The following is a 15286-nucleotide window of genomic DNA, read 5'->3' on the forward strand; positions in this document are numbered from 1 at the left end:
ACGTTGAGAACAGGACTTGAACCTGTGCAGGGAGACCCCATTGGATTTCAAATCCAATGCCTTAACCACTCGGCCATCACAACTTATGTACCCTGACTGTTAAGACTTCTGGCAACTACACCTAAGGGGCTAGCCTAAAATATGAGATCAGTCTTTTGCTCTGAACTGAGCTGTGTGGTAGGACACCGTGAGAAGAAAAGTGCTTTGGTGCTGTGGCTTAGTTTGTTAAAGTGCCTGTCTAGTAAACAGGAGATCCTGAGTTCAATTCTCAGCAGTGCCTTGCTATCAGTTGATTTAGTTTATTCACTTGTTTATTATTTAAGTTTACATAACTAAAGTATATGATGAATCAAATTCTTTATAGGCGATTAAAAATCTATCGGGTTTTTCATTGGTGACAGAGACCCCATGAATGTCATTGAGTATTCTATAAGTAGTAAGTTCAATACAAAGTAATTATAGACCAGTAAGCTTAACATCCATTGTGGGAAAAACTTTTGAAGAGCTCTTAAAGGGACTCTGTTACCAGTTTATCAGGTCCCTAACTCCTAACTAGTCTAATAGGTGCTTTGCTGCTGATAACTACAGGGTGATTTGTAGTAAAAAAATGTTTATTATTTGCAAAGTTATGAGCATTTTCTAAATATGTAATTTAGCCTTTATTAGACCTCTGGGAGGTAACAGCAGCAATTCTCCTGAGGTGGAGCTGTCTCTCAGCATCTGATGCTGTCCTATCAGCATGAAGCTGCTTCACACACATTGTGAAACTCAAGCTACAGGGAAGGGGGATCAATTCAAACAGCCATATCTCGGGCTGTGGGCCACCTAAAAAAAGCAGATTTGGTGGCATTTGAAAGACTGGATTCTACTCTTTCATAAGACACCAAAATCACAGTTCTAGCTGTGACAGAACCGAAGATATCACCTGTTGAAAACACAGTCGGGAATGGACGCAGTGTACTATATGATCACACTGTGTTGCTGGACAGGGAAGGGGGAGAAGTTGTATGCTGATTGGACAGCGTCATACAGAAAACATTAGCTGCCCAGAGTAAAAAGGAGTCATCTCCTATTTGGCTATTAGAGCTACATTAGTATATATAAATAAATGCTCATAACTTTGCAAATAAACGTTTTTAAAACAAAAAACAACAAATCACACTGTAGTTATCAGCATCATAGCGCCTATTAGGCTAGTTAGGAAATTGGGAATTGATAAACTGGTGACAGAGTCCATTTAAGGGACTATATACAGGAGTATTTGACAGAAAATAGTATTATAATTGACAGCAAGCAGAGATTTACTAAGGGCAGAAGTTGTCCAACCAACCTGATTTGTATTTATCAAGAGAAAAATAAAAGTCTGGACAAATTGGATGCTGTAGTTATAGTGATTTATACTCTAAATATTGCTCGCTTTTCAGAGTTGTAAGCCAGGGGCACAGCTGGAACCACTATTATTAATGTAATTAATCAGTGACAAAGAGGATGGAATTAAAATAACTCTTTCTATAGGTGACAAACTTTAATATGTTTCTGGAAGTTCTCTTCTTAAAATTGAACGTTGTGAACAGGACTTGAACCTGAGCAGGGAGACCCCATTGGATTTCAAATCCAACGCCTTAACCACTCGGCCATCACAACTTATGTACCCTGACTGTTAAGACTTCTGGCAACTACACCTAAGGGGCTAGCCTAAAATATGAGATCAGTCTTTTGCTCTGAACTGAGCTGTGTGGTAGGACACCGCGAGAAGAAAAGTGCTTTGGTGCTGTGGCTTAGTTGGTTAAAGCGCCTGTCTAGTAAACAGGCGATCCTGAGTTCAAATCTCAGCAGTGCCTTGCTATTTGTTGCTTTAGTTTATTCACTTGTTTATTATTTAAGTTTACATAACTAAAGTATATGATGAATAAAATTATTTATAGGCGATTAAAAATCTATCGGGTTTTTCATTGGTGACAGAGACCCCATGAATGTCATTGAGTTTTCTATAAGTAGTAAGTTCAATACAAAGTAATTATAGACCAGTAAGCTTAACATCCATTGTGGGAAAAACTTTTGAAGAGCTCTTAAAGGGACTCTGTTACCAGTTTATCAGGTCCCTAACTCCTAACTAGTCTAATAGGTGCTTTGCTGCTGATAACTACAGGGTGATTTGTAGTAAAAAAATGTTTATTATTTGCAAAGTTATGAGCATTTTCTAAATATGTAATTTAGCCTTTATTAGACATCTGGGAGGTAACATCAGCAATTCTCCTGAGGTGGAGCTGACTCTCAGCATCTGATGCTGCCCTATCAGCATGAAGCTGCTTCACACACATTGTGAAACTCAAGCTACAGGGAAGGGGGATCAATTCAAACAGCCATATCTCGGGCTGTGGGCCACCTAAAAAAACAGATTTGGTGGCATTTGAAAGACTGGATTCTACTCTTTCATATGACACCAAAATCACAGTTCTAGCTGTGACAGAACCGAAGATATCACCTGTTGAAAACACAGTCGGGAATGGACGCAGTGTACTATATGATCACACTGTGTTGCTGGACAGGGAAGGGGGAGAAGTTGTATGCTGATTGGACAGCGTCATACAGAAAACATTAGCTGCCCAGAGTAAAAAGGAGTCATCTCCTATTTGGCTATTAGAGCTACATTAGTATATATAAATAATTGCTCATAACTTTGCAAATAAACGTTTTTAAAACAAAAAACAACAAATCACACTGTAGTTATCAGCATCATAGCGCCTATTAGGCTAGTTAGGAAATTGGGAATTGATAAACTGGTGACAGAGTCCATTTAAGGGACTATATACAGGAGTATTTGACAGAAAATAGTATTATAATTGACAGCAAGCAGAGATTTACTAAGGGCAGAAGTTGTCCAACCAACCTGATTTGTATTTATCAAGAGAAAAATAAAAGTCTGGACAAATGGGATGCTGTAGTTATAGTGATTTATACTCTAAATATTGCTCGCTTTTCAGAGTTGTAAGCCAGGGGCACAGCTGGAACCACTATTATTAATGTAATTAATCAGTGACAAAGAGGATGGAATTAAAATAACTCTTTCTATAGGTGACAAACTTTAATATGTTTCTGGAAGTTCTCTTCTTAAAATAGAACGTTGAGAACAGGACTTGAACCTGTGCAGGGAGACCCCATTGGATTTCAAATCCAATGCCTTAACCACTCGGCAATCACAACTTATGTACCCAGACTGTTAAGACTTCTGGCAACTACACCTAAGGGGCTAGCCTAAAATATGAGATCAGTCTTTTGCTCTGAACTGAGCTGTGTGGTAGGACACCGTGAGAAGAAAAGTGCTCTGGTGCTGTGGCTTAGTTTGTTAAAGTGCCTGTCTAGTAAACAGGAGATCCTGAGTTCAATTCTCAGCAGTGCCTTGCTATCAGTTGATTTAGTTTATTCACTTGTTTATTATTTAAGTTTACATAACTAAAGTATATGATGAATCAAATTCTTTATAGGCGATTAAAAATCTATCGGGTTTTTCATTGGTGACAGAGACCCCATGAATGTCATTGAGTATTCTATAAGTAGTAAGTTCAATACAAAGTAATTATAGACCAGTAAGCTTAACATCCATTGTGGGAAAAACTTTTGAAGAGCTCTTAAAGGGACTCTGTTACCAGTTTATCAGGTCCCTAACTCCTAACTAGTCTAATAGGTGCTTTGCTGCTGATAACTACAGGGTGATTTGTAGTAAAAAAATGTTTATTATTTGCAAAGTTATGAGCATTTTCTAAATATGTAATTTAGCCTTTATTAGACATCTGGGAGGTAACAGCAGCAATTCTCCTGAGGTGGAGCTGACTCTCAGCATCTGATGCTGTCCTATCAGCATGAAGCTGCTTCACACACATTGTGAAACTCAAGCTACAGGGAAGGGGGATCAATTCAAACAGCCATATCTCGGGCTGTGGGCCACCTAAAAAAAGCAGATTTGGTGGCATTTGAAAGACTGGATTCTACTCTTTCATAAGACACCAAAATCAAAGTTCTAGCTGTGACAGAACCGAAGATATCACCTGTTGAAAACACAGTCGGGAATGGACGCAGTGTACTATATGATCACACTGTGTTGCTGGACAGGGAAGGGGGAGAAGTTGTATGCTGATTGGACAGCGTCATACAGAAAACATTAGCTGCCCAGAGTAAAAAGGAGTCATCTCCTATTTGGCTATTAGAGCTACATTAGTATATATAAATAATTGCTCATAACTTTGCAAATAAACGTTTTTAAAACAAAAAACAACAAATCACACTGTAGTTATCAGCATCATAGCGCCTATTAGGCTAGTTAGGAAATTGGGAATTGATAAACTGGTGACAGAGTCCATTTAAGGGACTATATACAGGAGTATTTGACAGAAAATAGTATTATAATTGACAGCAAGCAGAGATTTACTAAGGGCAGAAGTTGTCCAACCAACCTGATTTGTATTTATCAAGAGAAAAATAAAAGTCTGGACAAATGGGATGCTGTAGTTATAGTGATTTATACTCTAAATATTGCTCGCTTTCAGAGTTGTAAGCCAGGGGCACAGCTGGAACCACTATTATTAATGTAATTAATCAGTGACAAAGAGGATGGAATTAAAATAACTCTTTCTATAGGTGACAAACTTTAATATGTTTCTGGAAGTTCTCTTCTTAAAATAGAACGTTGAGAACAGGACTTGAATCTGTGCAGGGAGACCCCATTGGATTTCAAATCCAACGCCTTAACCACTCGGCCATCACAACTTATGTACCCTGACTGTTAAGACTTCTGGCAACTACACCTAAGGGGCTAGCCTAAAATATGAGATCAGTCTTTTGCTCTGAACTGAGCTGTGTGGTAGGACACCGTGAGAAGAAAAGTGCTTTGGTGCCGTGGCTTAGTTTGTTAAAGTGCCTGTCTAGTAAACAGGAGATCCTGAGTTCAATTCTCAGCAGTGCCTTGCTATCAGTTGATTTAGTTTATTCACTTGTTTATTATTTAAGTTTACATAACTAAAGTATATGATGAATCAAATTCTTTATAGGCGATTAAAAATCTATCGGGTTTTTCATTGGTGACAGAGACCCCATGAATGTCATTGAGTATTCTATAAGTAGTAAGTTCAATACAAAGTAATTATAGACCAGTAAGCTTAACATCCATTGTGGGAAAAACTTTTGAAGAGCTCTTAAAGGGACTCTGTTACCAGTTTATCAGGTCCCTAACTCCTAACTAGTCTAATAGGTGCTTTGCTGCTGATAACTACAGGGTGATTTGTAGTAAAAAAATGTTTATTATTTGCAAAGTTATGAGCATTTTCTAAATATGTAATTTAGCCTTTATTAGACATCTGGGAGGTAACATCAGCAATTCTCCTGAGGTGGAGCTGACTCTCAGCATCTGATGCTGTCCTATCAGCATGAAGCTGCTTCACACACATTGTGAAACTCAAGCTACAGGGAAGGGGGATCAATTCAAACAGCCATATCTCGGGCTGTGGGCCACCTAAAAAAACAGATTTGGTGGCATTTGAAAGACTGGATTCTACTCTTTCATATGACACCAAAATCACAGTTCTAGCTGTGACAGAACCGAATATATCACCTGTTGAAAACACAGTCGGGAATGGACGCAGTGTACTATATGATCACACTGTGTTGCTGGACAGGGAAGGGGGAGAAGTTGTATGCTGATTGGACAGCGTCATACAGAAAACATTAGCTGCCCAGAGTAAAAAGGAGTCATCTCCTATTTGGCTATTAGAGCTACATTAGTATATATAAATAATTGCTCATAACTTTGCAAATAAACGTTTTTAAAACAAAAAACAACAAATCACACTGTAGTTATCAGCATCATAGCGCCTATTAGGCTAGTTAGGAAATTGGGAATTGATAAACTGGTGACAGAGTCCATTTAAGGGACTATATACAGGAGTATTTGACAGAAAATAGTATTATAATTGACAGCAAGCAGAGATTTACTAAGGGCAGAAGTTGTCCAACCAACCTGATTTGTATTTATCAAGAGAAAAATAAAAGTCTGGACAAATGGGATGCTGTAGTTATAGTGATTTATACTCTAAATATTGCTCGCTTTCAGAGTTGTAAGCCTGGGGCACAGCTGGAACCACTATTATTAATGTAATTAATCAGTGACAAAGAGGATGGAATTAAAATAACTCTTTCTATAGGTGACAAACTTTAATATGTTTCTGGAAGTTCTCTTCTTAGAATAGAACGTTGAGAACAGGACTTGAACCTGTGCAGGGAGACCCCATTGGATTTCAAACCCAACGCCTTAACCACTCGGCCATCACAACTTATGTACCCTGACTGTTAAGACTTCTGGCAACTACACCTAAGGGGCTAGCCTAAAATATGAGATCAGTCTTTTGCTCTGAACTGAGCTGTGTGGTAGGACACCGTGAGAAGAAAAGTGCTTTGGTGCTGTGGCTTAGTTTGTTAAAGTGCCTGTCTAGTAAACAGGAGATCCTGAGTTCAATTCTCAGCAGTGCCTTGCTATCAGTTGATTTAGTTTATTCACTTGTTTATTATTTAAGTTTACATAACTAAAGTATATGATGAATCAAATTCTTTATAGGCGATTAAAAATCTATCGGGTTTTTCATTGGTGACAGAGACCCCATGAATGTCATTGAGTATTCTATAAGTAGTAAGTTCAATACAAAGTAATTATAGACCAGTAAGCTTAACATCCATTGTGGGAAAAACTTTTGAAGAGCTCTTAAAGGGACTCTGTTACCAGTTTATCAGGTCCCTAACTCCTAACTAGTCTAATAGGTGCTTTGCTGCTGATAACTACAGGGTGATTTGTAGTAAAAAAATGTTTATTATTTGCAAAGTTATGAGCATTTTCTAAATATGTAATTTAGCCTTTATTAGACATCTGGGAGGTAACATCAGCAATTCTCCTGAGGTGGAGCTGACTCTCAGCATCTGATGCTGTCCTATCAGCATGAAGCTGCTTCACACACATTGTGAAACTCAAGCTACAGGGAAGGGGGATCAATTCAAACAGCCATATCTCGGGCTGTGGGCCACCTAAAAAAACAGATTTGGTGGCATTTGAAAGACTGGATTCTACTCTTTCATATGACACCAAAATCACAGTTCTAGCTGTGACAGAACCGAAGATATCACCTGTTGAAAACACAGTCGGGAATGGACGCAGTGTACTATATGATCACACTGTGTTGCTGGACAGGGAAGGGGGAGAAGTTGTATGCTGATTGGACAGCGTCATACAGAAAACATTAGCTGCCCAGAGTAAAAAGGAGTCATCTCCTATTTGGCTATTAGAGCTACATTAGTATATATAAATAATTGCTCATAACTTTGCAAATAAACGTTTTTAAAACAAAAAACAACAAATCACACTGTAGTTATCAGCATCATAGCGCCTATTAGGCTAGTTAGGAAATTGGGAATTGATAAACTGGTGACAGAGTCCATTTAAGGGACTATATACAGGAGTATTTGACAGAAAATAGTATTATAATTGACAGCAAGCAGAGATTTACTAAGGGCAGAAGTTGTCCAACCAACCTGATTTGTATTTATCAAGAGAAAAATAAAAGTCTGGACAAATGGGATGCTGTAGTTATAGTGATTTATACTCTAAATATTGCTCGCTTTCAGAGTTGTAAGCCAGGGGCACAGCTGGAACCACTATTATTAATGTAATTAATCAGTGACAAAGAGGATGGAATTAAAATAACTCTTTCTATAGGTGACAAACTTTAATATGTTTCTGGAAGTTCTCTTCTTAAAATAGAACGTTGAGAACAGGACTTGAACCTGTGCAGGGAGACCCCATTGGATTTCAAATCCAACGCCTTAACCACTCGGCCATCACAACTTATGTACCCTGACTGTTAAGACTTCTGGCAACTACACCTAAGGGGCTAGCCTAAAATATGAGATCAGTCTTTTGCTCTGAACTGAGCTGTGTGGTAGGACACCGTGAGAAGAAAAGTGCTTTGGTGCTGTGGCTTAGTTTGTTAAAGTGCCTGTCTAGTAAACAGGAGATCCTGAGTTCAATTCTCAGCAGTGCCTTGCTATCAGTTGATTTAGTTTATTCACTTGTTTATTATTTAAGTTTACATAACTAAAGTATATGATGAATCAAATTCTTTATAGGCGATTAAAAATCTATCGGGTTTTTCATTGGTGACAGAGACCCCATGAATGTCATTGAGTATTCTATAAGTAGTAAGTTCAATACAAAGTAATTATAGACCAGTAAGCTTAACATCCATTGTGGGAAAAACTTTTGAAGAGCTCTTAAAGGGACTCTGTTACCAGTTTATCAGGTCCCTAACTCCTAACTAGTCTAATAGGTGCTTTGCTGCTGATAACTACAGGGTGATTTGTAGTAAAAAAAATGTTTATTATTTGCAAAGTTATGAGCATTTTCTAAATATGTAATTTAGCCTTTATTAGACATCTGGGAGGTAACATCAGCAATTCTCCTGAGGTGGAGCTGACTCTCAGCATCTGATGCTGTCCTATCAGCATGAAGCTGCTTCACACACATTGTGAAACTCAAGCTACAGGGAAGGGGGATCAATTCAAACAGCCATATCTCGGGCTGTGGGCCACCTAAAAAAACAGATTTGGTGGCATTTGAAAGACTGGATTCTACTCTTTCATATGACACCAAAATCACAGTTCTAGCTGTGACAGAACCGAAGATATCACCTGTTGAAAACACAGTCGGGAATGGACGCAGTGTACTATATGATCACACTGTGTTGCTGGACAGGGAAGGGGGAGAAGTTGTATGCTGATTGGACAGCGTCATACAGAAAACATTAGCTGCCCAGAGTAAAAAGGAGTCATCTCCTATTTGGCTATTAGAGCTACATTAGTATATATAAATAATTGCTCATAACTTTGCAAATAAACGTTTTTAAAACAAAAAACAACAAATCACACTGTAGTTATCAGCATCATAGCGCCTATTAGGCTAGTTAGGAAATTGGGAATTGATAAACTGGTGACAGAGTCCATTTAAGGGACTATATACATGAGTATTTGACAGAAAATAGTATTATAATTGACAGCAAGCAGAGATTTACTAAGGGCAGAAGTTGTCCAACCAACCTGATTTGTATTTATCAAGAGAAAAATAAAAGTCTGGACAAATGGGATGCTGTAGTTATAGTGATTTATACTCTAAATATTGCTCGCTTTCAGAGTTGTAAGCCAGGGGCACAGCTGGAACCACTATTATTAATGTAATTAATCAGTGACAAAGAGGATGGAATTAAAATAACTCTTTCTATAGGTGACAAACTTTAATATGTTTCTGGAAGTTCTCTTCTTAAAATAGAACGTTGAGAACAGGACTTGAACCTGTGCAGGGAGACCCCATTGGATTTCAAATCCAACGCCTTAACCACTCGGCCATCACAACTTATGTACCCTGACTGTTAAGACTTCTGGCAACTACACCTAAGGGGCTAGCCTAAAATATGAGATCAGTCTTTTGCTCTGAACTGAGCTGTGTGGTAGGACACCGTGAGAAGAAAAGTGCTTTGGTGCTGTGGCTTAGTTTGTTAAAGTGCCTGTCTAGTAAACAGGAGATCCTGAGTTCAATTCTCAGCAGTGCCTTGCTATCAGTTGATTTAGTTTATTCACTTGTTTATTATTTAAGTTTACATAACTAAAGTATATGATGAATCAAATTCTTTATAGGCGATTAAAAATCTATCGGGTTTTTCATTGGTGACAGAGACCCCATGAATGTCATTGAGTATTCTATAAGTAGTAAGTTCAATACAAAGTAATTATAGACCAGTAAGCTTAACATCCATTGTGGGAAAAACTTTTGAAGAGCTCTTAAAGGGACTCTGTTACCAGTTTATCAGGTCCCTAACTCCTAACTAGTCTAATAGGTGCTTTGCTGCTGATAACTACAGGGTGATTTGTAGTAAAAAAAATGTTTATTATTTGCAAAGTTATGAGCATTTTCTAAATATGTAATTTAGCCTTTATTAGACATCTGGGAGGTAACAGCAGCAATTCTCCTGAGGTGGAGCTGACTCTCAGCATCTGATGCTGTCCTATCAGCATGAAGCTGCTTCACACACATTGTGAAACTCAAGCTACAGGGAAGGGGGATCAATTCAAACAGCCATATCTCGGGCTGTGGGCCACCTAAAAAAACAGATTTGGTGGCATTTGAAAGACTGGATTCTACTCTTTCATATGACACCAAAATCACAGTTCTAGCTGTGACAGAACCGAAGATATCACCTGTTGAAAACACAGTCGGGAATGGACGCAGTGTACTATATGATCACACTGTGTTGCTGGACAGGGAAGGGGGAGAAGTTGTATGCTGATTGGACAGCGTCATACAGAAAACATTAGCTGCCCAGAGTAAAAAGGAGTCATCTCCTATTTGGCTATTAGAGCTACATTAGTATATATAAATAATTGCTCATAACTTTGCAAATAAACGTTTTTAAAACAAAAAACAACAAATCACACTGTAGTTATCAGCATCATAGCGCCTATTAGGCTAGTTAGGAAATTGGGAATTGATAAACTGGTGACAGAGTCCATTTAAGGGACTATATACATGAGTATTTGACAGAAAATAGTATTATAATTGACAGCAAGCAGAGATTTACTAAGGGCAGAAGTTGTCCAACCAACCTGATTTGTATTTATCAAGAGAAAAATAAAAGTCTGGACAAATGGGATGCTGTAGTTATAGTGATTTATACTCTAAATATTGCTCGCTTTCAGAGTTGTAAGCCAGGGGCACAGCTGGAACCACTATTATTAATGTAATTAATCAGTGACAAAGAGGATGGAATTAAAATAACTCTTTCTATAGGTGACAAACTTTAATATGTTTCTGGAAGTTCTCTTCTTAAAATAGAACGTTGAGAACAGGACTTGAACCTGTGCAGGGAGACCCCATTGGATTTCAAATCCAACGCCTTAACCACTCGGCCATCACAACTTATGTACCCTGACTGTTAAGACTTCTGGCAACTACACCTAAGGGGCTAGCCTAAAATATGAGATCAGTCTTTTGCTCTGAACTGAGCTGTGTGGTAGGACACCGTGAGAAGAAAAGTGCTTTGGTGCTGTGGCTTAGTTTGTTAAAGTGCCTGTCTAGTAAACAGGAGATCCTGAGTTCAATTCTCAGCAGTGCCTTGCTATCAGTTGATTTAGTTTATTCACTTGTTTATTATTTAAGTTTACATAACTAAAGTATATGATGAATCAAATTCTTTATAGGCGATTAAAAATCTATCGGGTTTTTCATTGGTGACAGAGACCCCATGAATGTCATTGAGTATTCTATAAGTAGTAAGTTCAATACAAAGTAATTATAGACCAGTAAGCTTAACATCCATTGTGGGAAAAACTTTTGAAGAGCTCTTAAAGGGACTCTGTTACCAGTTTATCAGGTCCCTAACTCCTAACTAGTCTAATAGGTGCTTTGCTGCTGATAACTACAGGGTGATTTGTAGTAAAAAAAATGTTTATTATTTGCAAAGTTATGAGCATTTTCTAAATATGTAATTTAGCCTTTATTAGACATCTGGGAGGTAACAGCAGCAATTCTCCTGAGGTGGAGCTGACTCTCAGCATCTGATGCTGTCCTATCAGCATGAAGCTGCTTCACACACATTGTGAAACTCAAGCTACAGGGAAGGGGGATCAATTCAAACAGCCATATCTCGGGCTGTGGGCCACCTAAAAAAACAGATTTGGTGGCATTTGAAAGACTGGATTCTACTCTTTCATATGACACCAAAATCACAGTTCTAGCTGTGACAGAACCGAAGATATCACCTGTTGAAAACACAGTCGGGAATGGACGCAGTGTACTATATGATCACACTGTGTTGCTGGACAGGGAAGGGGGAGAAGTTGTATGCTGATTGGACAGCGTCATACAGAAAACATTAGCTGCCCAGAGTAAAAAGGAGTCATCTCCTATTTGGCTATTAGAGCTACATTAGTATATATAAATAATTGCTCATAACTTTGCAAATAAACGTTTTTAAAACAAAAAACAACAAATCACACTGTAGTTATCAGCATCATAGCGCCTATTAGGCTAGTTAGGAAATTGGGAATTGATAAACTGGTGACAGAGTCCATTTAAGGGACTATATACAGGAGTATTTGACAGAAAATAGTATTATAATTGACAGCAAGCAGAGATTTACTAAGGGCAGAAGTTGTCCAACCAACCTGATTTGTATTTATCAAGAGAAAAATAAAAGTCTGGACAAATGGGATGCTGTAGTTATAGTGATTTATACTCTAAATATTGCTCGCTTTCAGAGTTGTAAGCCAGGGGCACAGCTGGAACCACTATTATTAATGTAATTAATCAGTGACAAAGAGGATGGAATTAAAATAACTCTTTCTATAGGTGACAAACTTTAATATGTTTCTGGAAGTTCTCTTCTTAAAATAGAACGTTGAGAACAGGACTTGAACCTGTGCAGGGAGACCCCATTGGATTTCAAATCCAACGCCTTAACCACTCGGCCATCACAACTTATGTACCCTGACTGTTAAGACTTCTGGCAACTACACCTAAGGGGCTAGCCTAAAATATGAGATCAGTCTTTTGCTCTGAACTGAGCTGTGTGGTAGGACACCGTGAGAAGAAAAGTGCTTTGGTGCTGTGGCTTAGTTTGTTAAAGTGCCTGTCTAGTAAACAGGAGATCCTGAGTTCAATTCTCAGCAGTGCCTTGCTATCAGTTGATTTAGTTTATTCACTTGTTTATTATTTAAGTTTACATAACTAAAGTATATGATGAATCAAATTCTTTATAGGCGATTAAAAATCTATCGGGTTTTTCATTGGTGACAGAGACCCCATGAATGTCATTGAGTATTCTATAAGTAGTAAGTTCAATACAAAGTAATTATAGACCAGTAAGCTTAACATCCATTGTGGGAAAAACTTTTGAAGAGCTCTTAAAGGGACTCTGTTACCAGTTTATCAGGTCCCTAACTCCTAACTAGTCTAATAGGTGCTTTGCTGCTGATAACTACAGGGTGATTTGTAGTAAAAAAAATGTTTATTATTTGCAAAGTTATGAGCATTTTCTAAATATGTAATTTAGCCTTTATTAGACATCTGGGAGGTAACAGCAGCAATTCTCCTGAGGTGGAGCTGACTCTCAGCATCTGATGCTGTCCTATCAGCATGAAGCTGCTTCACACACATTGTGAAACTCAAGCTACAGGGAAGGGGGATCAATTCAAACAGCCATATCTCGGGCTGTGGGCCACCTAAAAAAACAGATTTGGTGGCATTTGAAAGACTGGATTCTACTCTTTCATATGACACCAAAATCACAGTTCTAGCTGTGACAGAACCGAAGATATCACCTGTTGAAAACACAGTCGGGAATGGACGCAGTGTACTATATGATCACACTGTGTTGCTGGACAGGGAAGGGGGAGAATTTGTATGCTGATTGGACAGCGTCATACAGAAAACATTAGCTGCCCAGAGTAAAAAGGAGTCATCTCCTATTTGGCTATTAGAGCTACATTAGTATATATAAATAATTGCTCATAACTTTGCAAATAAACGTTTTTAAAACAAAAAACAACAAATCACACTGTAGTTATCAGCATCATAGCGCCTATTAGGCTAGTTAGGAAATTGGGAATTGATAAACTGGTGACAGAGTCCATTTAAGGGACTATATACAGGAGTATTTGACAGAAAATAGTATTATAATTGACAGCAAGCAGAGATTTACTAAGGGCAGAAGTTGTCCAACCAACCTGATTTGTATTTATCAAGAGAAAAATAAAAGTCTGGACAAATGGGATGCTGTAGTTATAGTGATTTATACTCTAAATATTGCTCGCTTTCAGAGTTGTAAGCCAGGGGCACAGCTGGAACCACTATTATTAATGTAATTAATCAGTGACAAAGAGGATGGAATTAAAATAACTCTTTCTATAGGTGACAAACTTTAATATGTTTCTGGAAGTTCTCTTCTTAAAATAGAACGTTGAGAACAGGACTTGAACCTGTGCAGGGAGACCCCATTGGATTTCAAATCCAACGCCTTAACCACTCGGCCATCACAACTTATGTACCCTGACTGTTAAGACTTCTGGCAACTACACCTAAGGGGCTAGCCTAAAATATGAGATCAGTCTTTTGCTCTGAACTGAGCTGTGTGGTAGGACACCGTGAGAAGAAAAGTGCTTTGGTGCTGTGGCTTAGTTTGTTAAAGTGCCTGTCTAGTAAACAGGAGATCCTGAGTTCAATTCTCAGCAGTGCCTTGCTATCAGTTGATTTAGTTTATTCACTTGTTTATTATTTAAGTTTACATAACTAAAGTATATGATGAATCAAATTCTTTATAGGCGATTAAAAATCTATCGGGTTTTTCATTGGTGACAGAGACCCCATGAATGTCATTGAGTATTCTATAAGTAGTAAGTTCAATACAAAGTAATTATAGACCAGTAAGCTTAACATCCATTGTGGGAAAAACTTTTGAAGAGCTCTTAAAGGGACTCTGTTACCAGTTTATCAGGTCCCTAACTCCTAACTAGTCTAATAGGTGCTTTGCTGCTGATAACTACAGGGTGATTTGTAGTAAAAAAAATGTTTATTATTTGCAAAGTTATGAGCATTTTCTAAATATGTAATTTAGCCTTTATTAGACATCTGGGAGGTAACAGCAGCAATTCTCCTGAGGTGGAGCTGACTCTCAGCATCTGATGCTGTCCTATCAGCATGAAGCTGCTTCACACACATTGTGAAACTCAAGCTACAGGGAAGGGGGATCAATTCAAACAGCCATATCTCGGGCTGTGGGCCACCTAAAAAAACAGATTTGGTGGCATTTGAAAGACTGGATTCTACTCTTTCATATGACACCAAAATCACAGTTCTAGCTGTGACAGAACCGAAGATATCACCTGTTGAAAACACAGTCGGGAATGGACGCAGTGTACTATATGATCACACTGTGTTGCTGGACAGGGAAGGGGGAGAATTTGTATGCTGATTGGACAGCGTCATACAGAAAACATTAGCTGCCCAGAGTAAAAAGGAGTCATCTCCTATTTGGCTATTAGAGCTACATTAGTATATATAAATAATTGCTCATAACTTTGCAAATAAACGTTTTTAAAACAAAAAACAACAAATCACACTGTAGTTATCAGCATCATAGCGCCTATTAGGCTAGTTAGGAAATTGGGAATTGATAAACTGGTGACAGAGTCCATTTAAGGGACT

At 38.2% G+C, this 15286-nt stretch overlaps 5 non-coding genes across 5 annotated transcripts; all 5 read right to left on the reverse strand.

Annotated features, from left to right (window-relative positions):
• Positions 1 to 7800: 7800 nt before the first annotated feature.
• On the reverse strand, positions 7801 to 7882 carry TRNAS-UGA (transfer RNA serine (anticodon UGA)). Its single transcript has one exon. It is a non-coding gene; the product is annotated as a tRNA-Ser (tRNA).
• Positions 7883 to 9360: 1478 nt separating this feature from the next.
• On the reverse strand, positions 9361 to 9442 carry TRNAS-UGA (transfer RNA serine (anticodon UGA)). Its single transcript has one exon. It is a non-coding gene; the product is annotated as a tRNA-Ser (tRNA).
• Positions 9443 to 10920: 1478 nt separating this feature from the next.
• On the reverse strand, positions 10921 to 11002 carry TRNAS-UGA (transfer RNA serine (anticodon UGA)). Its single transcript has one exon. It is a non-coding gene; the product is annotated as a tRNA-Ser (tRNA).
• A 1478-nt stretch (positions 11003 to 12480) lies between these two features.
• Positions 12481 to 12562, reverse strand: TRNAS-UGA (transfer RNA serine (anticodon UGA)). Its single transcript has one exon. It is a non-coding gene; the product is annotated as a tRNA-Ser (tRNA).
• A 1478-nt stretch (positions 12563 to 14040) lies between these two features.
• Positions 14041 to 14122, reverse strand: TRNAS-UGA (transfer RNA serine (anticodon UGA)). Its single transcript has one exon. It is a non-coding gene; the product is annotated as a tRNA-Ser (tRNA).
• Between the last annotated feature and the right edge of the window lie 1164 nt (positions 14123 to 15286).

Source organism: Rhinoderma darwinii (assembly GCF_050947455.1).
Source record: "Rhinoderma darwinii isolate aRhiDar2 chromosome 3 unlocalized genomic scaffold, aRhiDar2.hap1 SUPER_3_unloc_13, whole genome shotgun sequence".
Lineage (NCBI taxonomy): Eukaryota > Metazoa > Chordata > Amphibia > Anura > Rhinodermatidae > Rhinoderma > Rhinoderma darwinii.